The sequence below is a fragment of the Callospermophilus lateralis genome, chromosome 3, assembly GCF_048772815.1.
Source record: "Callospermophilus lateralis isolate mCalLat2 chromosome 3, mCalLat2.hap1, whole genome shotgun sequence".
NCBI lineage: Eukaryota > Metazoa > Chordata > Mammalia > Rodentia > Sciuridae > Callospermophilus > Callospermophilus lateralis.
The window spans coordinates 57,314,986-57,340,442 of NC_135307.1; the positions used below are offsets into that span (position 1 = coordinate 57,314,986).

General features: G+C 33.7%; 1 protein-coding gene across 2 annotated transcripts in view; it reads right to left on the reverse strand.

Moving 5' to 3' along the window:
* The window catches only part of Mdga2 (MAM domain containing glycosylphosphatidylinositol anchor 2), a 758,737-nt gene that overhangs the window by 618,552 nt on the left and 114,728 nt on the right, over window positions 1–25,457 (reverse strand). The gene's annotated exons all lie outside the window — the stretch shown is intronic.

The window sequence follows — 25,457 nt, forward strand, 5'->3', positions numbered from 1 at the left end:
TCAGTGAAAATAACAACATATTTCAGAAATGCCTGAGGGCAAATCAAGGACATATAAAAAGACCTTGGTTATGAGGTATTTCTTTTTCCCCCACTCCAGTTAAAAAGATGCTTTTAAAAATAAAGCATCTTTTTTACAGGATGAGTTTTTTTTTTTTAAATGGACTTTGGTATGAAAAGTATGTTGTTGAAGATATGCATCTTTATTATTTCAGACAACAGTGAGTGTAAGGCAACCCCTCAGCCTGAGTTATTAAAGTGATGGGATCAAAGATTTTCAAACCCATTAGTGTTAGCAGGAGAAAATGTTTGGGGTAGAGGATTTTAATTTAATGGTACATAAAATGCATTTAAAAATTACTATCAACACTGTTCTTCTGCCATTATGTGAAGACTTATTTGAGCACTTCAGGCCTGAAAAATTGTAATCATTTTATTGACGAGCAAAATGCAAAGTAGGGATCTTTAAGAAAATGCAAATCATTTGAGCTAAGGACTGATGTTCCAAGCATGGCTTCTAAAGCACTAAGCTATGGCATGCTAAGATCATCCAGTGTCCTGGAAAGGGTTTTTATTTATGGCAGTTTTGTTCAATATATGACAAACAGCATGTAATCTCCTCTGTAAAAAGGAACAAAATACCCATTTAGTGGAGATGAATTATTCTTTTACACTATTGAGTTCCATTTTAATAATATATGTCCTGTCTTCCCTTGTGCTGTTATATCATAGTGACCTGAATAAGTTATAAAACGCTCCCCAATAGGCTTTCTCGTGTACACAATCAAGATGATGCCAGGGACTGTGTCTTATGCCTGTTGGTAGCTTCAATGCCCATTAATGGGACCTTCAATGAAGCAGGTACTGAATAATATTTGCCGAGTTAATGATTAAATGAATGACTTAAGTCAGTTTGCAGTCAGGAACATACAACCACCAGTCACTAAAATTTACATTGCAGAATAATTTAACCTTGGAGTTATAAGAAGTCTTACAGGAGAGCTCATTAAACTCACATTCAATTTAAGAATATCTTCTACAACTGTGAAGTTTGGTCATCTAAATCCAAGTTTTAAAATTTCAGTGATTGGAGTCCTCTGTTCCATTGTTATTCAGCTCCATTTGTTCGGCTTTCCTATGTTCAGTCACAAATTGCTTCCTGGCTTCTTGCATCTGAGTGCTATCCTCTGGATAGAAAATTGCCTTTCACCCTGATAACACTTCAGATTTTTTAAGATTACCATAATTGTCTCATTTATTCTTTTCGGGCTTAACATTCCCAATCCTCTCACCTTTTTATTATTTTCTGGTATCTGGGTCCAGTTTCCACTCCTTTTGTGATCTCTGGACACTTGCCACTGCATATGCTCTAGTTTTAATATATCTTCTACACATTTCAAATAAGAAGAAAATTAAAATGTAGTTTGGCCACTTTTAACATTTGTTTATTCCTCTTTACTTTGTAGAATTTTTTTTTTATGTTGAATTTTTGCTAGATAGTTTTCCATCACTGTGACCAAATACTTGTCAAGAATAACTTAGAAGAGGAAAAGTTTATTTGAGTTTCACAGTTTTAGAGATTTATTCCATGGTAAGCTGGCTCCATTGCTCTGGGCTTGAGGTAAGACAAGAGTATGGAGGAATAAAGCAGTTCTCAGGAAGGGGAGGGGAGAGGAGAAGAGAAAGACCATGGGCAGATATAGTCCAGGCCATGGCCCTGGGGACCTACCACCTCCAGCTGTTCCTTACCTGCCTACAGTTACCGCCTAGAAGTCTACTCACATACTAATCCATAAATGGATTAATCTACTGATGAGGTTACAGCTCTAATAATCTATTTATTTCACTGCCAACCATTCCTGCATTATTTAACACATGGAATTTTCAGGAGACATTAAGAGCCAAAGCATAACAAATTTAAAAGTGAGTTTTCATTGTATTTACTTTCCTATGGACTGAAGATTTTGGATCTGTGGCTTCATCATTCATTTTTTAAGTTTCTCATGATTCTGTCCTATTATCATGCTCCTTTCTAGAACTCTAAATCATATGAAGGTTGGGCACATATTATACCTTTTAATACTCTTATTAAATTTCCAACCTTTTTCCTCAATGGGCTTTAATTTGGATATTTCTAGCCACTCCAGTTCACTAACCTTCTCTTTTGACTTGCCAAATTTATTAATCTATTGAGTTTTTAATATTCAGTGTTTGCATTGTTCAGATTCCAGTTTTGTGGAAATATTCACTTATTTTTTCCCCCTATTTCTTGAAAATATAAATTTTAGTTATTTATGGGTTCCTAAAAACTTTATATTGAAACTAACTTTTGAAACTTATTCTTTTTTTCTTTCATTTTTCATTGCTAGTTATCCAAATGTTTATTTGCATGCCAGGAAACTTTACATGAATACCAGATGAGGTATATAAAATATTGCACAGGCTCTAGTTGATATTCTTCCTCTATACACAGAATTTTATTTTATTCTGGAAGGCAGATAGAATATTGGCACCTTAATTTGTGGGTTTGGGTTTTGTGCAGTCTGATTTTTGTTTTATGTTTCATTTCAGTTTGCCCTTATTCCTAAGTCATAATGCTACTGGGTTTGAAATTTCAAGCCTGTATAATGTACAAGTCCACTCCATTTTCATGGGCACTAAATTCTAAATTCATTCTCCCCTAGGACCATCAGATTGCTCATATCTCTGCTCAGCTCCTTAGTCTTTGGGGAACAGGTTTTTACTTGATTTCTAGGAGTTGCACCATGCACTAATGCAGCTTAAGAAATGGCAAATGCCTTCAGAGGAAACTATATCATTTCTGGTTCAGTGTTCTGCGATTTCATCCTCACCCTCAAGTCTAGATCTACTCTGCAGCCCTGAATGCTAAAGTCTCTCCCTCCAAACCAGCAAGCCTGTTGCAAGCCTCTGGCAGAAAGCTTCTACTTTTCTTATAGGAAATTCACATTGTTTAAAAAAATGGAAAATAAATAAATCTATTAAAAAAGAAACAGAAACTACTTCTCACCAAGACATAGCTACTGTTTTATTGTGTATTCACCAAGAATTTTATGGATGGATGCATAGAAGGAACAAAAGAAAGAAGGATGAAATGAAGGAAAAAGGGGATCCTTGGAAGTCAGAAAAAAAAGAATAAGGCTGACATCATCAGACAAATATAGCCTGTTAAAACTACTAGTCATTGGAAGGATTATCTATGAAGTGTGTGTACAAGAAACCAGCAGTGGGTCTGATGGCAAAACCCTGAAGAAAAACAATCTAGAGCAAGGAGTAGTGAGGTTGAAATAGTTAGAAAATAAGAAACTGAAGTCTTAGGAGCAAGATAATAGACTTTCAAGAGGAAAATGTGAACAGGAGTTTCAAGTATAGTAAAGATTTCTTGCAAATATCCTCTGCATTTGAGCCCCATTATATCAGCATCAGTGGCTTAAATGGTACTACTTTGAACAGGGAAGTGATGGCAAAGCCAGACTTACAGAGGGGTCAAGACAACAAAAGGAGAAACTGCAAACATCAACTATCACTTACTCTCCTTAATAATTTGGGGTGACAGAGAAGAAAAAGATAAACCTGTGGTGAGATCCAAATAAATTCAATGGTTTTAACTTTGAAGAGGCTTGAGCATGTTTAGAAACTGAGGCAAGGAATAATCAGAAGGCTGATACTGAGGGAGATGGCAAAAGAGCATGGAGTTAATAGGAGATCTCTTGTCTGGAAGTTGTACTGTAGAATATGATTATCTCTGACCTTTTTGTATGCACATTGCAGAGCATACACACATTACATTTAAGGTCAAATAAAACCACCACATCTTTTTCACAAGAATTGCTGCCATATCAGGTCTTTTCTACCCAGTGCTTAGGTTGACTAGAAGTCCCGTCAAGTCATCAGCATGTATTCTAGGATCCAAAATATGGTTATTTTTGGCTAGTGGTTTTGGAAATGTGACAAATTTGTATCTTCCAATTAAAGATGGTCCTGTTCCCTACCGCCACTATATGAGCATAGGTTTCCAATCTATTTTCAGAAAATAAGACTAGAAAACAAGCATTCATTAAAATCATATATACATTATAGCAGCAAAATTGAATAAAACAAGTATATTTAAAGTTACAATTCAACAGGGTCTTAAAAATAATCTATGTACTTGAAATTATTGATTATTTTAAGATTTATTTTCTTTCAGATCTATTATTTATAGATTAAATTGACCAGATCAAATAATGTTCTTTTAATTTTAGATAGCCTTCAATAAATTCTCTTTTTTTGCATCTGATTGTGAAACTCATAAATAAGATTATTGAGACATTTTATTTTATAAAACAATCCATCTACCACTCAGAGACAAGAATTTAAACCTCCAGTCTTGGGTATAAACTATATGTATTCTAAAAAAAATTTCAGAAATTTTTCTAGGAAAATTAAGATATTATTAAATCTTATAAAACCAAGGAAGATTTTAAAATTTTTTCCTCATAAACTACATCTAGAATATAGCTCACTCATTGCACAGTCTTAGTAAATCTGTTCTTGGATAAACATCCTGGCAAAACTTCTACAAATCTGACACAGATATTTACTCCATCCTTTCTTAGAAAATTTAGAATAAGCATTTATTATTGGTACTTTTTTAGAGAGAAGGTTTCATTTTGTATTAAAAAAGATGTATTTTTGTAAAGGTAAAATGGAAAAGGTGCCACATGTTTCCATATTTGTAGTGACCTTTAGGAGAGCTCTAGCACAGCATTCTGAACTCCTGATCTGCATTGCTGAATTCTTTTCTTTTAAAGAGTGGTCAGGTAGAACTGTACTCAGAGGTCTAATTTTTCTGAAAGGTAAGGGGAAAGCCTACATGTTTGACTAAATGCCATTATCTGCGTCACAGCCAGAGACTTCTATTTTGGAAATCTTGTCATTTGAAGCAATTATAGTTGCACAGAAGTTGTGGCAGGTTATGTATGACTATGACGTTTATACAGTTCTGAGCATTTTCCACCATTCATCATTGTTCTGGTAGCCAGTTATATGAATCATATTTTCCTTAGTTTGAACATTTCGCTACTTAGAAATATGAGGGCGCAATACTAAAAAAGCATAATAAGATAAAACAAAGTGTAATTTTCTTCTAGGGTTCCACTTTCTAAACTATAAATTAATCAAGCTCATATAATCTACATTAAGTCTCTAGGCTAAAATTAACTCTCTAATAGAAGTGAAAAATGCCTAGGAAATTAACATTACATTTCAGGTGGAAAATGAAATTCTTTGGATTTTTGTACCTCTCTTTCAGCAAAATTCCAAGCACAATCATTTTTGAAATGAGAATTAAAAATGTATGATCACAAAATATGTATATTGTTATGCTGTCCTTCAAAAGTCAATACTAACAAAGACCAGTATTCAAAGGAAAAGGGAAGTATTTTAATTGCTTTAGGCAGTCATTAGGTAAATACAATACTAGTAGATATTTAACTTCTTCACCTATCTGAACCTCAGTCCTTTGCTTGTAACTGCACCACATAGAACTGTTATTGGGATTAAATTGAATTAATAGAAAAGCCATTAAAACAGTGCTAGGATCATAGCACACACTTTGCTATCATTCTAAACCAGTGTTATTTCATCATAGTTGCAATTATTCTTCTTTAACTCAAAACATGTAAGGACTTGTCAAATGTGGACAACAATATTGGATGTGTTTACCCTTTGAAATTAAGGAAATAATGGTTTCTTATTTGTGGCATTTATCCTTATCTAGGATAAAGCCATCTACATTTGGATTTAAATATCCTAGGTGGCTCAAGGGACTAGGCAAAATCAAGGGAAAGGGCTCTGTAAAAAAAATTTAAATGAGGAAAAGACTAACAAATATGTCACAATGATTATAACAAATATTATGGAAAATTGACCACCATAAGGGTTATTGACCACCATAAGGATCTCCTTATAAGTTATTAAGCTTTTCACTTATTTTGAGAAATGGTGCATATAACTATAATCAACTGGCAGCCTTTCAACTTTATACTGGTAATTAAATAAAGGCAGATAAAAATTTCTAGTATTTATCCTACAAATTAACTACTGTTATAAGTGTTACTATTAAAGAAATGCATTATATCGATTTATTTTCATTGACATTATGAACATTCCTCCTTCCCTGGATTTCATAACCTTGACAGTCTCTGATCCAGTCTCCTTCCCTTCTCCTTCCCTTATTGCCTTAAGGATCTTCTCACCTTCCCATTTTTGCTTCACCGGTGAACTTTCTTCTCTATGTCCACTGAATTTCACTATGTTAATTTTTCTTTACTTCATTGTTAATGAATTTAACTCTCATCCTAATAAATGTCCAAATATATTTATATCTAGATCTTCCATCATGACTTTACGAATACTATGTTTACAGGAGCCAATAAAGCAAATCCACTTATGATAATCATCTCTTTATACTTCCCCCTTAAAATTAATCCATCCTTACCATGAGTACTACTTCCTTCTATTTTCTCACTATTATGTTCTTTGCCATTACACCTCTGAATATCTTTTATTCATATTAAACTTATTGTTGCACATAACACTAAAATCAATCCAAATCCACTTTATTAAAATAATTCAGTGGCTCATATCAAATAAAATTAAGATCTAGTTTCAGTTTGATTTTTATGTTTATTGATAATAAAGAAAAAATAAAACTGACCAACAAATATATTAAAAAAATGTTCAACATTCTAAGTTATCAGGGAAATGTAATCAAACACTGAGATTCCATCTTACTCCAGTTAGAATGGCAGTCATCAAGAATATAAACAGTAAATGCTGGCAAGGTTGTAGGGGAAAAAGTATACTCATGTATTATTGGTGAGACTGCCAATTAGTAAAACTGCTTTGGAAAGCAGTATGAAGATTTCAAAAAAGACTAGGAATGGAACTACCATATTACCTAGCTAACCCACACCTTGGTATTTATTCAAAAGAATTAAAATCAGCATATCATAGTGATACACTCAAACCAATGTTTATAGGAGTGCAATTTACAATAGCCAAGTTATGGAACCAGCCTTTGTCCCCATCAATAGAAAAGTGGATAAAGAAAACATGTTATATACAAAGTGGAGTTTTACTCAGCCATAAAAGAAGAATAAAATTAACTTGTTCACTGGAAAATGGATGAAACTAGAGAACATTATACTTAAGTAAAATAGGCCAGACTCAGAACAAGAACCAAAAGTTTTCTTTCATGTGTGGAAACTAAATAAGAAGAAACTTTAAAATGGAGACTCTTATGAAAATAAAATATAATTTGAAATCAACGTAAGCTATCATGCCTATTTCCTAGTTTAAAACACTGAGAATTATGACATTCATTGCTCACATCTTGATCCCTCTTTCTACCATGGATATATATGTCCTTAATAGACTGGACACTTATTTAGAAAATTAAGTCATTTTGTTATGAACCATTTACTAGCTCAAGTTCAGCAAATGATTCTGCATTGGTGGTCCCAAATACGTATTTGTTAAATAGCATTAATTACTACATTATGGTTTTTTTTCTTTTTTTCAATTAAAAAAGATAAAAAAACAGGAACAAGTCAACATCCCCTTTGTCACAATAAACACAACCGAATTGGTCAAATTTTATCTCATGAAATGTTCTTTATAAGTAAAAGAAAGTTGTAGATTTAGCAGCCACCCTTTTTACCAAAATGACCAATTAACTCTAAATATACTTATGTAAGTGAAAAAGCGACCGAAAAAAAAAGTGTCCTATGTGGGAAGCATGAGGTTTAAAGCCAGTGATCTGGTGTTGAAGAGGTTTGTGCTTTATCATGAGGAAAATATCTATCACTCTTTTTGATCTATAGTCCAGTCTTTATGAACTCATATATAAATTCCAGAGTGGAGAAGTAGATGAGTAGTGTCCGATGGCCTCAATAAAATAGCAAGTGACTTGAAAGGGTGTGCTTGGTGTCCAATGGCTTTGGAATCAACAGCTTTGGAATCAACAAATATGGTAGCCTCATGAGCATGGGTCTCCTTGGTGACACTGGCTCTCTGAATTGGATCTGTGGACTTTTCAGAAACACACTGAGTCCTCAACAAGAGAAAAGGTAAAAACTGTCAGAGACATGTGCAGAACCTGTGAAGTCTACACCAAGACATATCCTTTAAACTCTACAGGAACTTCAAGATTATCTGGAAAGGAAGTAAAGAGTCTAAATGTTGTATAGATCAGTTTAGATCAGTTCAGCTGAAGGTACGTAGTATTTCTCCACCTGCTGTTGCCATTTTTTAATGACACAGGCAAAGACTGGATAAACAGAGATTGTGTCTCAAAATTAGAAACTGAGTCCAATAGTCACGTGTCAGAAAAACCTAACAGTATATCAACATGGTCTTCATTTTTGTTTCTTCAGAATATATTTGCCATCATTAGGATTATCAAGTGTTTATCACTGATTCAGTCTATAGTATTTTAATTCCTGTCTAGAAAATTTTTTAAAATCAGTCATATAAATTCCATTTATATCACTTGTATAATTACTTTCATTCAACAAGAGGCTCTAAAACTGAACCTTCATATTCCTGGGGACTTGGCAAACAGAAATAAACCTGCTATATCTAAAATTGACAGCAATAGTAGAAACAGGATTTCCTTCCTAAGATAGTTTCTTTGCTCTGGAAGAAGTTATTTTTCTCTCCTGGGGATGCAGATACATCATGTACTTAGTTTCTTTAAGGTAACTCCTTTAGTTGTAAAGTTAAATAAAATGTAAAGTTGAAATGGAATGGAATTTATGTCATATCTTACTTTGGTAGTATGGAGATGGTGTTGCTTTACTGAAAGACTATGATAGAATTGGTAGTCCTTACAAGGAGTTGATTGTTTTCCCCAAGACTATAGGTCAGGGCTTATCAACACTGTGCTAGAAAGGAAGGTGAAGATGTGGCTCTGAGCAGGGGAATTATGGATTTCAGTAATACAGTGACAAGTTGAAGAACAGAGGCAGATGATGGATGCTTGGGATGATGATGTCCCATATAAACAACTTAAAAACCAAAAACTAAATATGAAATAGGTACAGAGTGAAAATTTTCATCTTCTTTAACTTCCAGAACAGTTCTAAATTCAAAGTTTTTCACAATAAGAGCCACTGTATCAGTTAAAATTTTAACTATAAAAATGATGTATGACCAACCACTCCAGAACTCAATGATTTAAAACAGTCAATTTATTCTCATGCCCATCTCTTCAAGTTGGCTGGGAATTGGCTGATACATGCTGCTCACAGCTAGCCTTGCCTTGCAAATTGGCTCCACATGTCTCTGTTTTCTGAAATTTCAGGCTAATTAGGCTCTGGGCAATGGCAGAGCACAAGGGGGCAAGCCCAGCCACACAATGAAAGCCACTTCAAGTGTCCCCATCTGTTGACATTCTGTTGATTCAAGTAAGTGACATGGCTGAACCCAAATCAAGACAAATTCCTGTCTCTTGTTAGATGAAAGACAAAGACAGGAGACAAAGTGTATAGGTATGGGAAAGGGTGAACTATTAAGGCCAATAATTTAATCTGTGCAATAATTTAACCAGCCAAACAAATGAAAAATTTTAAGAGCAGTGTGTGAAAATGGCATTATCAAATACAAACTTAAATGTGTGTTCCTCCTCAGCTAGTGGTCCAGAATTTATGAAACACATCTGTAATCCTGGGAAAAGTATGTGAAAATGTGTTGTAAACATTATCACAAAAAAATAAAATGTAATAATTGTCTTGCATTTTGCCTATCCTGATGCATGAGGTTCTTTTGAATCATAGTTTCATAAATTTCTGCCACTCAAAGAGAGAATTCACAAGGACTGCACATCAGTCAAAAAGTTAACTACTGGAAACTTTGGAAAAAATAAGAACCCATATATATATTCACACCATTGTGAGACATAATTGAGAGTATAAGAAAGTGAAAATCTGGGGTTATACTTCAGTGCTACAGTGCTCACCTATCATGCACAAGCCCCTGGATTCTATTCCCAACACAACTACCTATCTAAATAAATTTAAAAAGTGAAGATTTCCAGCAAGACAATTCAAAACCACTAATCACTTCTTTGTAATAAGCAAAGACTTTGCTTTAAATCACCAACAATATTGATAGCTCAGCATGATTATTCCACATAGCCTTACGATTGAGAGGGATTTTATTGGTTTAATTTCCCAGAATATATGATCTTACTCCAAAGTCAGTCACATTACAAAAGAAGTAGACACCTTCTTGCCATCTGTTCAAAAGTAAAATATGGCACTAACTCCAAGCATGTAATTAAAGCTTATAGACCACTCGATGGAAGAATGACAGACTTAATTGGTTAATCCATGAAGAAAAAAATACTTTGAATAGAGGTCAAGTGACTGTGGAAGAATTTAAGAACTGTAGGATCCAAAAATGGAAGTTCCTTCAAACGTGCAACCATTACAAATTACACCAGCTGTTGACACAGAAGGGAGATGTTATTAGGCAATTCAAGAATTAATCTGAAGAGGAAACCTGGGGGCTGCTATTATCCACTGATAACGTCCTCTCTGTAAGAAAAACTTAAAAAAAGCAAAAGCTTGTTACAGTTGTAAATGTGTCATATTACTGTTTAAATTCATCAGAGACAGATGGCTAATTTGACTAAACCAACCTTTGTTTACACTGGAACTGATCCATTGATCTTGTGCCAAAAAATTGTGGTTTAAACTTTCCTCTACTTCAGCTACCACATTAAGTCCAGGGTTTGCTGAGTCTCAAAAGAACAGAATTAAGATTTCAACATATTCCTCATGTATTAAAACAATTGAATGAGTTCATACCAATAAATATTAGGAATTAGACTTTCCAAGGACAACATTATGAATAACAATGTGTTTAGCACAGGTAGGCAGTTTTATATCCTAATGCAGTATTTACATAATAAGGAAAATAATGTTAAACAAAAAAGTACTGTCACCAGCACCAGTGTTTAAGAGAATACAGATTCAGATAAACAGATCCTCTATGTTTTTCTATTTGTAATTAAAATAACATGTTAGAGTGTTTTAAGTTCAAATTAGTTAAAAAGAGTCAGTAGTTTAAAAAAATTATGTTCTGAATTTGTGTTAACACATTTTCAGCTCATACAAATATGTGCACTGTGTTTACGGTTTAATGATGAAAGAAAAGGACTAAGAACTTTCTCTGCACCAATGTTTTATTACAGTTCAACTGACATGAATTTTAACTTTGTGAATTTCTTTTTCTTAATTAGCAGAATCTGGTCAGTAAATTATTCCAGGAGCATTATGTGTGCTGACAGTATGACCTTCCTATTACATTGTACTCTTGGTATTTCCATCATGTGTCCTATCATATCAGGATGTGATTGTGTGTATTTGTTTGTGTGAGTGTGTTTCTCTCTCACGCACTTTCATTGAATTCTAAGTTATTTCTAAGTTAAAAATTCCCTGACTAATCTATGTTATTAGAAAAGTAATTACCCAGAGTTTATCTGGATTGCAGGACTGCATTATTGCATTAGTGATGAGTGCATATGCGTACACGTGCATGTTGAGAGAACATAACTGGTATGATCTTTCTCTTCTTCTCCAACATATTTTCTTATATGTGTGTGTGTGTGTGTGTGTGTGTGTGTGTGTGTTTTTCAGGGCAAGTGTCCATGTCATTTTGCATGTAAACTTCTTTCAATAACTGTGTGTGGCTCTCAAACCCTATCTTTCTAATTAAGTCCCCAATGCTTTGCTAGTCAAAAGTGCTTTCATTTCTATCAGTTACCTCTATTCCTTCACGGTCATGCTGGTCTCACTCTTGAGTTTTCTGGCTACTGAAACTCAACAACTTGGCTGAGTTTTCCAACTTGATACATTCTTGAGAACACTGAAAGATAGTCAAATGACTAAGTTTCAGAATTAATTCTCTTGCTCTCACCACCTGTATCATTTAGGGTTAAATCAGAATTCAGAAACCATGTTGTGATTTGAATAAGCAAACTTTAATATAAAGAAATATTAAATATGGCAGGGGATATATTGTTTATGACATATATTTTATATACATATTAAGGTATAACGAAAACTGTAAAGAATACTCCAGGGCTGAGGGAGACTACCCAAGGGACGAACACCTTGGATAAGTAAAGAGACTTCTCCAATTCTACGATTCAGATCTCACTGGAATTGTGATTGCTGCCTGACAGATCATGAAGAAGTACACAAAGCTGCATAGAACTAGAACTGGTCCACAATTTGTAGGCAAGCATAAAATATCCCGCATGGTGTAGACAGGTTATAGCTGGTTGGTGAGCACACAGAAGGAGTCAGACATTGGAGCCTGCTCACCAGAAGAGCAGCAGGAGACTGGTATATGGCATTGCACTGGGAGAACCATGGCAAAATGGTATACCAGACAGGATGCTCTGGGTGACTGCCACCAGAGATCCCCACACAGCATTCTTACAATGAAAGCAAAACCAAAAATCAATCATAGAAGAACTGGAAGATTCTCCCTGAACTGTTGCTTTAGTGCCCTCTATTGGCAAAGCTTACTTTCAAGATCACTGGAAAGAAGAAATGCTTAAAGGGTCTAACTCCATTACACCAGAGCAGATAATGAAGGGTGATTTTGGAGCTAAGAAGTAATTAATTGATAACGAAAATATCATTTGGCGATCGAATAAAGAAATTTATCCTCATTTAGTACCTGATCATTCCTGTCTTCTCTTGTTTCTGGTCCTACTCCAACTTTTGCTTATAACCCATCCATTTCAATTAAGTATATAGGTGGTTTAAAGAGCACAAGTTACTTATTTATATCTGCAAGAACTGGAGGATATTTAGATAAAGTGAATCATATCCATCCTCAAGGTATAGCTTAGAGTTTTTGGCATACACTCACCTACTCTGTGGCCTATTATTTATGGTTGTATAGATCATACACAGAGTAAAAGCTGAGGTACTAACAATCAACTACAAGGCATTACAGATCCGTACCCTTGTTATTGCTGTCATGGGTTCACTCCGTATCCCCCATAATTGTTTCTTTAAGAATCCTAAAAGACACTAACAATTCCAGAAAGGCCTTTGCAGTTAAATTTTCCCTATCTACCACAATACCTTCCCTAGAGCCACAGATGCTATCCACTCATTTTCTTCAAATGTCACCTTCTCAAGACTTCCCTTAATACACTATTGAAATAGCAATGCCCGGACACATTCCATCCCCTTCCCTGCTTCATTTTTCCCTTCACATTCATCATCAATACACTCCTACATTGTATTTGATTATTTTGGTTACTGTCAGACATCCAAATGCATAATCTCCATCAGTGATTTTTACTTTTTGTACCTTCCAGGTCTGAGGCCAGTGTCTGACACCTACTAGATGAACAATAAATATTTGTGAAATGACTCTTACTCTACAGTGCAGGATCAGATTATTGCTCACTCTTTCCTTTGATGTAAAATATCCAAACCTTTATGGATGCCAAGCAGTTAATACTCTTAACTGAAGCAGCCTGGGCAGAGTCCTGGATGAAGAAGAAAACTCATGTCTTATCTGAAGAGAGATGCTATTCAACATCTCTCTTAAAAATTGGGATCACACAGGAATAAGAATCAAATTTTGTCATTTTATGACATTTCAAAAGAAATAAAATAAAATAAAATCGTTGGGTATATTCTACTAGTTTATACACATAGGTACTGATTCAACACAAAAACAAAGAATCCAAAAACCCAAAACACTTTGCAAGATCAACAAAATGGACTTAGGTCTGACTGCAAACCCGGCGGTGAGGAGGCTGCTTGACTGGACTATTAGGAAATGCTCTGCCAGGTTTCTAAATCCGCTCCTCCTGTACTGATGCTCAAACTCTAAATGCTACAGTCGTCTCCTATGAAATAAGCCTTGCCTCCATAAAGACATTATTGTCCCTCCCCACACTGCCCTCCTTACATCCTTTGTTCTTTCAGTCTTCTCTTCCAGTAGTCCACAGAAGGAGCATCTGGTTTGGAAACAGAGAGAAGGTGGGGGAAGGGGCTGGATTGCATTCTACCTCTTGGCTGCTGTGAGAACTTGGACCCATTTCTATATCTTCCACCTCTAGTGTTCTCACGGTGTTAGAGTTCCCCTGGCAACCACTCCATTTGTTCTCTTCACAAGCCTTGCCATCACTTCCCGGCATATCCTTGGGTTGTCCTCAAGGGCCCTGGCTGCTCTTCTCATCTCTGCTTAAAAGGGAGGATCACACAAGTCTCCTTTGTCTTCCTAAGACAGTAAAATACAAATGCTAGAACTTCATGTAAACTCCCTTTAACCAATGACATAATGTTCTGGTTTATGAGCCGTTCTCTCAATTCAATATCACCTGCTTTCTTTACTAGCAAAAAAGAGGGACAGTGGGTATATGTGTGTGTGTGTGGGGGGGGGTGCAGGGTGGACACAAGGCACAGAGACAGTAAGAGTAAGAAGAGGAGGAATGAGAAACAACTATTTTGTTACACATTATCCAAGGTTGGAGGTAAAAGAATGTCTCACCTAATCTTAAAGCACAGCATGTGATCCATAGTTCTTGAACTACATGGTCATAATAAATAATTAAGAGAGAAAAGAATATTTTATAGTAAATCAAAATATTCATATTAAAAGCAGTTAATTCTTTTTTAGTGTTAATAAAAGGATATTCTACTCACAATCTCTTGGTATTATGTCTTTAAAGGACGTTTGAAAACTCTGAAAAGAATTTCCATCAGTAAACTTTTCATAATTTTTGTAGAAACTCCCCTGGGAGTCACTTTTGATTACCTGCTACCACATGATGGAATTCAGAGGTTGATAAAAACTGCCCATCTGAAGTTTCAGTTTTTTGCTTTAACCCAGATATTATTTCACATCTTTACTGATAAATTCTGTCAAAAATGTCAACACATCCTGTAGATTACAATCAAGTATAGTTTTAAAAGGGACAGCATTTAAAATAATTCCTAGAAGATAAAAAATATCATTTAGATTTGGTTTAACAAGAATAAATTTGTGCTGATAAAAAAAAGTGTAAGAAAAATGACTATCTATCCACAAGTTAACAGGGACAAAAATGCATGACATTAAAAAGAATTTGAGAGAATTTCTAAAATGTTATATAATATTCACCTTTCCTTTTACATTTTATATTATCAACTAATTTCTGGATATTGGCAACTAGTTAATGCAAAGATGTGGTTCACATTGTGTCGAATGAGAAAACAGATCTATTCAAGTATTTTATTTTCCTGGTAGAAAAAAAGTAATTTATGTACACTTTATAAAAGCATGGGAAGCCAGGAGTGGTGGCACACGCCTATAATCTCATTGGTTCCAAGGCTGAGAGAGGAGGATCCCAAGTTCCAAGCCAGTCTCAGCAAAAGCAAGGTGCTAAGTAACTCAGCGAGACCCTGTCTCTAAATAAAATACAAAACAGGGCCGAGGATGTGGCTCATTGGGTGTTTCTGAGTTCAATCCCCAGTATAAAAAATTAAAAATTCAAAAAAAGCATGGAAAGTAGAAAAAACAAAAATTCAAAAAATAATAACTGCAATCATGAAAGCATAACAAACCACATCAGGCACAAAACTCACTACTGCATTGATGATTATAATTTACCCTCCTGCCCATTATTTGGAATCAGAGTAAATACCCCAAAACACGGGGATCATAGGTTATATTGTTAATACTGCAGAATTAAGAGACCTAAGGACATAGACAGGATTCAAAGCACAGAATTTCATGTAACTTCTGAACAGGTAACACCATCAATTTCTCAGTTTTTCCCCATGGTTAATAAGTTAATGACCCTTGTTCTTGCCACTTCAAATGAATTTACTTGGATAATTCAAAAATATCTTGTGTTCACTCATGCACTCTGCTAGTTATAGTCATAAATCATCTAATCCAACCCACCAGACACCACAAAAATCTATACATCATCAAGGGGATGTGTTTGAAAGATGCTATCTAAGAGATTAAGCTCTAAAATATCAGTCAGCAAAGTGAATACTGCACAGGATTAATCCAGTGAGATTTCTTAAAGAGAAAGTCGAGTATGTCAGTTTCTTAGCCCTTTCTTTGAGAGTCCAAAAGTAGATTAACATATAAAGGTTGAAAAAACCTGTGGTAAGTAAACATGTTTAACTTCATTTAATCTAGTGTATTCCTATTAAATTTGTCAGGAAACATTCAGACAAATTTCAGTACTCCCAGGAATTCCTTGAAGGCTTGAGACTGATTCCCATATAGTTATAATAATAAATGTACTCAAAAGAGCTAAAGACAAAAATCTACATTTGAAATATGAATACTTTAGAGCACATGTTAGAGACTAAATACTGAGAATAATATTACTGGTGAGAAAACAGCAGTTATACAGAACCTAATTGCTTTCAGGCCTACCCAGCTATAAGACTACATGTTTAAGCTCCTTCAATTTTTGCAAAATCATTACCAGATTAACGTGTACTTTATTAATAAACACTGACACTTCAGATTCAATTCTGAATGAATGTATACACTTGGAGATGTCAGATGTTAGTCAGATGCCCGTAAAGACTAATATCCTCCCCACACCAGGCCAGCTAAGATGCTTCCTTATACAAAAGCCCTATGCTATGTGTTCTTTGTGTTTGCTTTGCTCTTAGTTGTTTTCTTTGTTATAAGGAGGGATGGTTGCTTTTTGGTCCAGAGGTGTGCACTGAATTTCAAGTCAATGGGCTAATGAGCTATGAAGTAAAGCACTGTGGGGGTTGTCTTCTCACCACAGGTAACACTAATTAGCAAAGACACTCACACCAGTTCCCCCACCAGATCTGCAATGGAAGACACCAAGAAGACTATTTAATGGCCTAGAAACATGAAATGATGAAAAACCTGTGGAAAGCAAACATGATTAACTTCATTTAATCTAGTGTTTCTAATTATATTTGTCAGGAAACGTTGAGAAAAACTTCTCTATTCCCAGGAAGAACTTGAAGGGAAATAAAGATACTATGACAGTGATGTCACAGGGCCAGTATGGAAAACCTGACCCTCAAAACTACTTTAGGTCATCAGAGATGTTTCAGGTGAAAACTGGGTTTGTTCTTTAAAGCAAACCATGCTTTTCTACTTTAATGTAATTTGCCAACACAATGATATGAAGAGAGGTGAGTATATAATAATTGCCTATATTATGTGTCAACTGAAATAGATTTTCAATTCTGTTAAGAAGGGAAGAATTATTTTCATTTTTAACTATGCACATGAAGTTCAATACTAACATGAAACATACTGGCCTTGATTAATGCGATGAAAATTTGTAAAGTTCTGTAACAAATGGGTTTCATATTTAAGAATTAATTATAAGTCCATCAGCTGTGTTTAATAATAGTTATGTAAATAAAAGAACAAAATAGAAAGGCCAATGTATCTAAAAGCTGTTGGCTAAGCTCTGAATATATTTAAGTGTCCGCATTTAATGGCTGAGAAGCAGTTTAAACTGCACACCATAAAATCCATCAACACACACTTTTATTTAAAGAGGAAATCTCCAATTTGTGGTCAAATAGACTCAATATTTGGTTTAAAACATCTCATGTTTTTATAGATTAGAATAGATTAGAGAGAGGGGCAGGGATGATGTGAAAGGTACAGGACACACTTCAAAAAGGAATTTGTTCATGATTTGGTATACAATGTAAACAAAAATGAAAGCCATAGATAGATTAAAGGTCTGTGTAAACCAAAAGCAAATGAAAACTGTACAGGATGCTGCTTATAATGTATTATTAACAAGAGTGACTTTTTGCCAACAAAGATTTCTTCTCTAACATACATTTCAACTCTGTGGTGTCAATCAATGACATTTAAGAACTCTGTCATGGTCAAAGGAAAAAAGAAGAACTGCTGTTATCCTCACATTGAGTACTACTAATAAACCAGCAGTAGTCTCAGATATAGCAGTTTGCTAAGAACAAAAATAAAAAAGAGAATAGCATATGTGTGCTTGAAAGCAATGTCCATCAAGTGCACAGTGAACAACTTTAAAATAGCCTGAGTCTATCGAGATGGTCATCTGAGATATTGATAGCCTCATTCGTGTATAGGCTGTGTTTCAAGTGTTTCTCTAAGAATGTGATACTGTGGTAGGAATTTTGAGGAAATATATGGATGTTTACCACATAACCCCTGCCTTTAAATTGACTGGTATGATGGTAGAAGGGGGAAGAGCATACTATATTAAAAGAAAAACAAAACTATAACTTCAAATGGCATATTGGCATGTTGAAATAAATACCAATTGATTTTTTTTTTTTTTTTTTGGTACCAGGGATTGAACTCAGGGACACAAAACCACTGAGCCACATTCCCAGCTCTTTTTTTTTTTTTTTTTAAATTTTATTTAGAGACAGAGTCTCACTGAGTTGCTTAGCCCCTCCCCATTGCTGAGGCTGGCTTTAAACTCGAGATCCTTCTGCCTCAGCCTCCTAAGCTGCTGCTATTAAGGAGTGTGCCATGGAGCCTGGCTATACTTGTTGAATTTTATAATTATCCAGGAAAAAAAGCACTTATAGTCAATAATGAAAACTACTATATATAATACTTTTAATACAAAGTAGAAAATCATGGTTTATGCAAAGTGATAAAGCTTAACAGGAAGAAACATTGAGCAAGGGAAACAAAGGGAACAAGACAATCTGAAAGCAGCATGTAAGTAGGTATGTAGGAAACAGAAGAGTCCTGACAGATAATTCTAAATGTGATCATAATGGGGAAGGCTTGCATCAATATAGGATGATTCGGGGTAATACCTTCATTTGGTTATATGATACCAAAATATATAAACTTATGTGAATGTAGAGGTTTATTGGTGTACGTATGTAATTATGAACATATATACACACACACTTTACTTGAGGTTTTGTATATATATTCAGAAACACACATTATCTTACAGAATTTAATATTAGCTGTCATAATATTATTGAAGTAGGCTGCAATATTTGAATGTCAAGAGAACCATCATATTTCTTTGGGGAAACAAATTTAAACATATTATTTGGACCATCAGAAACTTACTCCATACAAAGTTAGAATTTTTTCTTTGCCTTCAACTCTACCTGAAAAACATTAAAAATGGAAATTCTCCAAAGTAAGCCACATAAGAAAGCCCCTTTGGTTTTGACAATGGGTCTAGCCATCGAGGAAAGGTAGAAAGAAGAAGTTCCTGGGACGGGGCTAAGTGTCTGCAGTTTCATATAACTTTCAAACCTTAGGGTGGTTTCTCAGCCCCTCCACTTCCTATGCTATCCCATTTCATTTCCTAGTGCACCTTCAGAAAGCCAGGGAGTCGAGTACAGTTCATTTGGAACCTAGTGCTTCAAACTAGTTCCTGATTGATTTTAGGTGCATAGTAAGCCAAATGAATTCATGGTAAATTTTTATCTTGACCATTATCTATCCTCTGTACTCACAAAGGAATTAAGCAGGTGGTTTTCACAAATCCTCCTCAATGTATATTTTCTGGAAAGATGTACTTAGCTCTTTAGGTTCCTAATGAGGTATCTCACACAAAGTACTAAAAGAAAATATAGAATAAAATTATTGCACTTTAATCCTAGCCTAATTTTTTTTCTTTATCAATAAGATAGTGAAAGAAAAATAAAATATAAATTTCATATATGAGAGAATTCATTAAGACCAGCTATATATTAGAGAAACACTGTGATCAGTATAATCTGGACTTTTCATGACAGGAGAGAAACAGGGCCTGAGTAAAAGGTAGTAGGCAGAACTGTAGTCATCAATTGCTATATGCACTAATTACAAGTTGTAAAACCTTTGGATGCTGGTATCATATATTTTATTTGTACCACCACCTTGTGCCACTCTGTGGGCTCAACAGAATCCAAACTGAACCAGGATGATTCTAGGAATTTACTCTCTTGGAATTCCTCATTATCTTCCTCTTTTTTTGTTCCTAGGGGCCCTTATGTTTCCCCCTAGGATGGGACCTGAATAAAATACATAGTGGGACAGTAGGAGTTGGAAGTCAGTGATGCCAAGTGAGGGTGACAGTTACAGACAAATTCCTGCAAATGGACAAAAGAAAATAGTATTTGCATAGTGACTTGACATTCTTAGGTTTATCCAGGTAAAAGCAGGGGAGTTGGCTACAAAAAATTCTTTCAAAGCTTAAATATGCTGGACGCAGAGGTTATAAGAAAGAAGTCCAATTTAAAATCTATGCTTATCCTTGGCATGATTATGAGTAAGTTATTTACATTCTATAAACATCAGTTAGATGTAAATGGATATGTTATATCCCTCACTCTGCATGTGGTTATCATTATTAAATATGATTAGTCTAAATTACCACTGAGGAGAGAATGCACTAATTATTGAGTATTACCTTGTATTGCTGTTATTATCCATTACTAAAGCATATCATCATTCTTGAGTTTAAAGGGGGAAACACATTAAATTAATGCTTTATAAATGAATATTCATATCTGATAATGAAACCTGGACCTTAAATAATATCTTATATATTACAGACTCAATAAAAACATTTATATATTCACTAAAAATGATGATGAGAAAACTGGTTAAATAACTAGATGGACATTGATTTTTTTTTTTTCTAATTGTTACAAATGGCATCCTTAGTTTCATGTTCCGAGAGTTCACTTGTCATAGAGCAAGTATGAACTGGATTTAAAAGCCAACAAAACAAAAACCTTAATTCATAATTCACTCTATGAAGTTCTATGGGTAGATGAAATTCATATCTCTAATGGTTTAAAAGAATGGTTGGCCTTTTAGAAAATTATCTTTAATCTAAATTCTAAATGTATAGAATAAAAACTCTTCATAGTGGTACAGATATTCAGAAGCTATATTATACATTCATAATCTTCAGAATAACATAAGAATTTAGACCTTATTAACCTTAATATTTAACTGTCAAATAAATTAATTTAAATTCTATTCTCTCAATAGCCTTTAAAATGTGATAATAATATACTATCAGCAATATACCCTCTTTTCCTTGAATAACAATGTCTTCTATTTCAAAGGAGTCAGGTAATTTTTAAGTAAGTTTGAACAATATTATTTTACATTTTAAAATGATATGAATCATAATTCTTAATGGAAGCTAATATGTAAAAATATGGCTATAACCTGTGGTGCCATTTAAAATCAACTATTGCTCCAACTATGCTAACAGTGAGTTTGACTTTCGTATGGAGAATGAGAAAGTCTTGGTATTTTTTAGTTCTATTTTCATATATTTCTAAAAAAAATGCCTGAACTTACTTATATCTGAGGAATTAAGCATTAAATACAAGTCTGCTAAACAGGAAAAAAAGGAGTCACGTGAATAACTGTCAAATTCAACAGAATAAAATCTAGATATACTATATTCTTCCCAAAATAAGAATACATAACCATATTTGTAACCTGTTTTTAATGCAAGTTACTTTGGGGAAGTAGGTAAAGGTGAAAGAAAAGGACACTGAGAAAAATGCTGTGTGTTTTAAAAGGAAAGAAAAAACTGTAGTGTACCACAGTGATTATGAATGAAAGCGCTGTCCTGGTTTCCTGGATTCAATCTCAGTGTGGTCGGGTACTGGCTGTATGCCTTTGCAACCTCCTTTACCTCCCTGTCTTTTGTGTCTGATCTGATTACAAGGCAGTTGGAATGATTTTCTGAGTTAACAAGAAGGAAAACATTGCAATATGTGAAGTCCTTCAATTACAACTTCTATTTCAGCCTTTTAATGGACAGATTTTTTTTTTAGAGATTTTTTTAGACCAACTTATTTAAGTCTATAATAATATATAACCTCATAATTTTGTTTAGTCTATAGGGACAGAGTTATCAGGACTTCTATTGTACATGCTGTATTTTTAGTTTGTTAGATATGTTTTCAGTTCAAATGAATGAGCTAATACCTCCGATGTCTTCTGTAGCCTTATCATGAGATAAATGTAGTCTTCCATTAGTTTTTTTATATATATTAAAAAATATTGTTAGAAACATTTCAATAATACTTTCTTGGATTTCAAGGAGTTTATGGTTTCTAGATACCAATGAAGAGATTATAAAAGTAAAATTCCCTAATAAGATAATGCATATTTAATACATCTTTCACCTAGAATTGGTCATCAGATAACAACTTTGAGATGTGAATTTTAGAACCAACCTCGAATTATTGAGGCAGATGTCTCCAATGCATGTATTTCATATATTTTCAACATTTTGACAACTGTCAACTGCTCAATAAAGGTTAAAGTTATTAGTACGGGTCCAAAATATGAGCAAATTGGCATAATGATGAGTGAAATGGTCAAAATGGAAAATTTCAGTTCTGATATTTTCTAGTAACAATATCAGCACAGACCTAACTCACAGAGCTGGCTCACGTTACGATGTCATGCAAACTTTGGAGCTGGAAAAGCAAGGATGTAACATAAATTGGATAATTAGATAGTTTTAATTTGATAATATCAGTAATCAATCATGATTAGAAGCAATGAGTTGGCCTTAAAAGAAAGTTGACTTTTCACATGAAATAAAATTATCAAATTATGCTTTCTCAGTTATACTTTCCACGTCTCTATCTCAATTTCTTTCATTGTATCTTCCAACATTTCAATCCTCACAGGATTTATCAATGATCCCTTTCCTCTCTTTCATAAATTTTATAGTCCTCGCTCCTTTACAGAAAAAAAAATTGTTCTAGAAGGAATAACTATATTTTATCTGGGATCAATTTCAACTTTTTTGTAATTTTGTTCTACTAGATCTAATTTACATACAATAAAATGCATGCTTTCCTATATCACATTGCAGTTTTTATTTGAATTTTCCTAGTGAATAATTATGTTCAGCATTTTTCCATATATTATTGATTATATACACATCTTCCTTAGGGAAAAATCTCTTCAAATTTTTTACCCATTTTAAATTAGATTATTTCTCCTTTTGTTAGTGAAAAAAGATATATATATATCTCCCAATTCTATTATAGTACCTAATAGAATATATAAATGTTTATAATATACATAACAGAATATATAATAGGGACAAGGGATGAAGTACCGATACATACAAACATAAATGAATTTCTCAGACATACAAATTAAAGAAAGCCACATAAGATGGCATAATTTGTGATACCACTCATATGTCCAGAATATGCAAATCCATAGAAACAGAATTATATTCCATTATACATTCTATAGCTACCATAAAATGTGTGTATATATATTTCATATATAAATCCCTTATATAAACATAAAAATAAATATATTATGTAATATAAAAATATATAATATATATTTTGTAGCTACTATGCAATGCATATGTATTCTGTACACAAATTCCTTATTGGTTATATAATTTTAAAATATTTTCTGCCTTTCTGAATGCTGTTTTTTTTTTCATTTTATTAATTGTTCTTAGAGGACAAAACTTTAATGACATGAAATATATATTTAATTCTTCTTTTGTTATTTGTGCTCTTTGGTGTCACCTAGGATAAACTATCACCTAAAGTAAGTCTGGGAAGGTTAACTTCTTTGCTTTTTAAAGACTTTTACAGTATTTTTCTCTTAAATTTAAGTCTCTGACAAATTTTTCAATAATTTTGTACGTGTTATTAATAATTTTTTGAACATGGATATCCAGATGTTCCAGCACCTTTTCTTGAAAAGACTGTCCTTTGCCCCTTTGAACTTTCTTGGTATGTGTGCTGAAAACCATTGGGCAATAAAGGTGAAGGTTAATTTCTGAAATCTCAGTACTTTTTCATGGATTCACTGGACTCTTCCACATGCCTCTGACTTTTCTATACACCCATTCTTATGCTGATATCACATAATCTTGATCTATGTAGCTTGGTAGTCCATTTTGGAAATCATGAAATGTGATTCCTCCAACTTTATTCTTTATCAATATTGCTATGGCAACCCTCATATTTTCAAATGAATTTTAGGATCAACTCGTTGATTTTTGAAAACAAAAAGGCAGCTGAGATATTTATATAGCTTACATTAAATCTGTAATTCAATTTGGGGAACACTGCCTTTCAACAAACCATTCAAAATTATGAATAAATTTGTCTTCAATTTCTTTCAAAGACATTTTGTTATTATGTACTTCTTTTATTAGTTGTCTTTGTCTTTATGCTAATTAAGTAGAAATGTTTCTTAATTTCAGTTTTGGCATGTTCATTGCTAGTACACAAACAACTGATTGAACACAGTTATCTTTGTATCCTGTAATCTTGCTACCCTCATGTATTAGTCATATTTTCTATGGTATCCTTCAGACTTTCCATGAACTGGAACACCTTATAAATAAAGATAGTTTTACTTTTTCCTTTACAATAAAGATGCATTTTCTTTATCTTGCCTAACAGCCCTGCCTAGGACTTCAATAAACTTGAATAGAAGTGGTGAAAGCAGACATTTTTGTCCTTGCTTCTGATCTCAAAAGTCAATCAATTGTTGTTGACTAACCATAATGATAGCTCTGGATTATTTTTGTGCATAGATTCTCTTTATCGGGTGGGAGAAGTTCACTTTCATTTATAGATAGTTGAATGCTTAAGATTTTGTCAAGTGCTTCCATGTGCCTATTGAAATTATATGTGATTTTGGCATTTATTCTATTAATGTTGATTGAATTTTGGATAGTAAATCAGTCTTTAACTCTGATAAATTACATGGTCATGCTGTATAATCTTTTATGTATTGTGCTAGATTTGGTCTGCTAGCATTTTTTTAATGTGTTTAATCTACATTCATAAGAGTACTGGCCTTTAATTTTCTTGATAAAACCTTGATATAATGGAAACAGTGACCCCAAAGAATACATTTAAAAGTATCCTCCTACTCTTTAAAAAAATTGGAATAATTTATTATGGAATATTATTAATTATTATTAATAATATTCCATAATTATTAATTATTATTCTTATTTACAAATTTGGTATGATTCATCAGTGAAGTCCTACACACCTGAACTTTTATTTGAGCAAAGTTTTAAAAAAAAATCTCCTCCCCTCACCACAAATTGAAAAATAGATATAGCTCTTTAACTTATAGTATACCTACACAGATTTTCTGTTTACTCTTGAGTCAGTTTCAATAGTCTGTGTCTTTCTAGGAATTTTTCTATTTAATTTTAGCAATCTAATTTATTGGCATAAATCATTCATAGTATTTGGTAGGCAGAATAAAGATCCTCTAGAGATATTCATATCTCAATTTACATGACTTTCTTACCTTGCCTGGCAATGGGAAATTAAGATAGCAGGTGGAAATTAGATAACTGAGCAGCTGACCTTACCATATGAACAGTAAGCCTAGATATTGAAGGTGGAT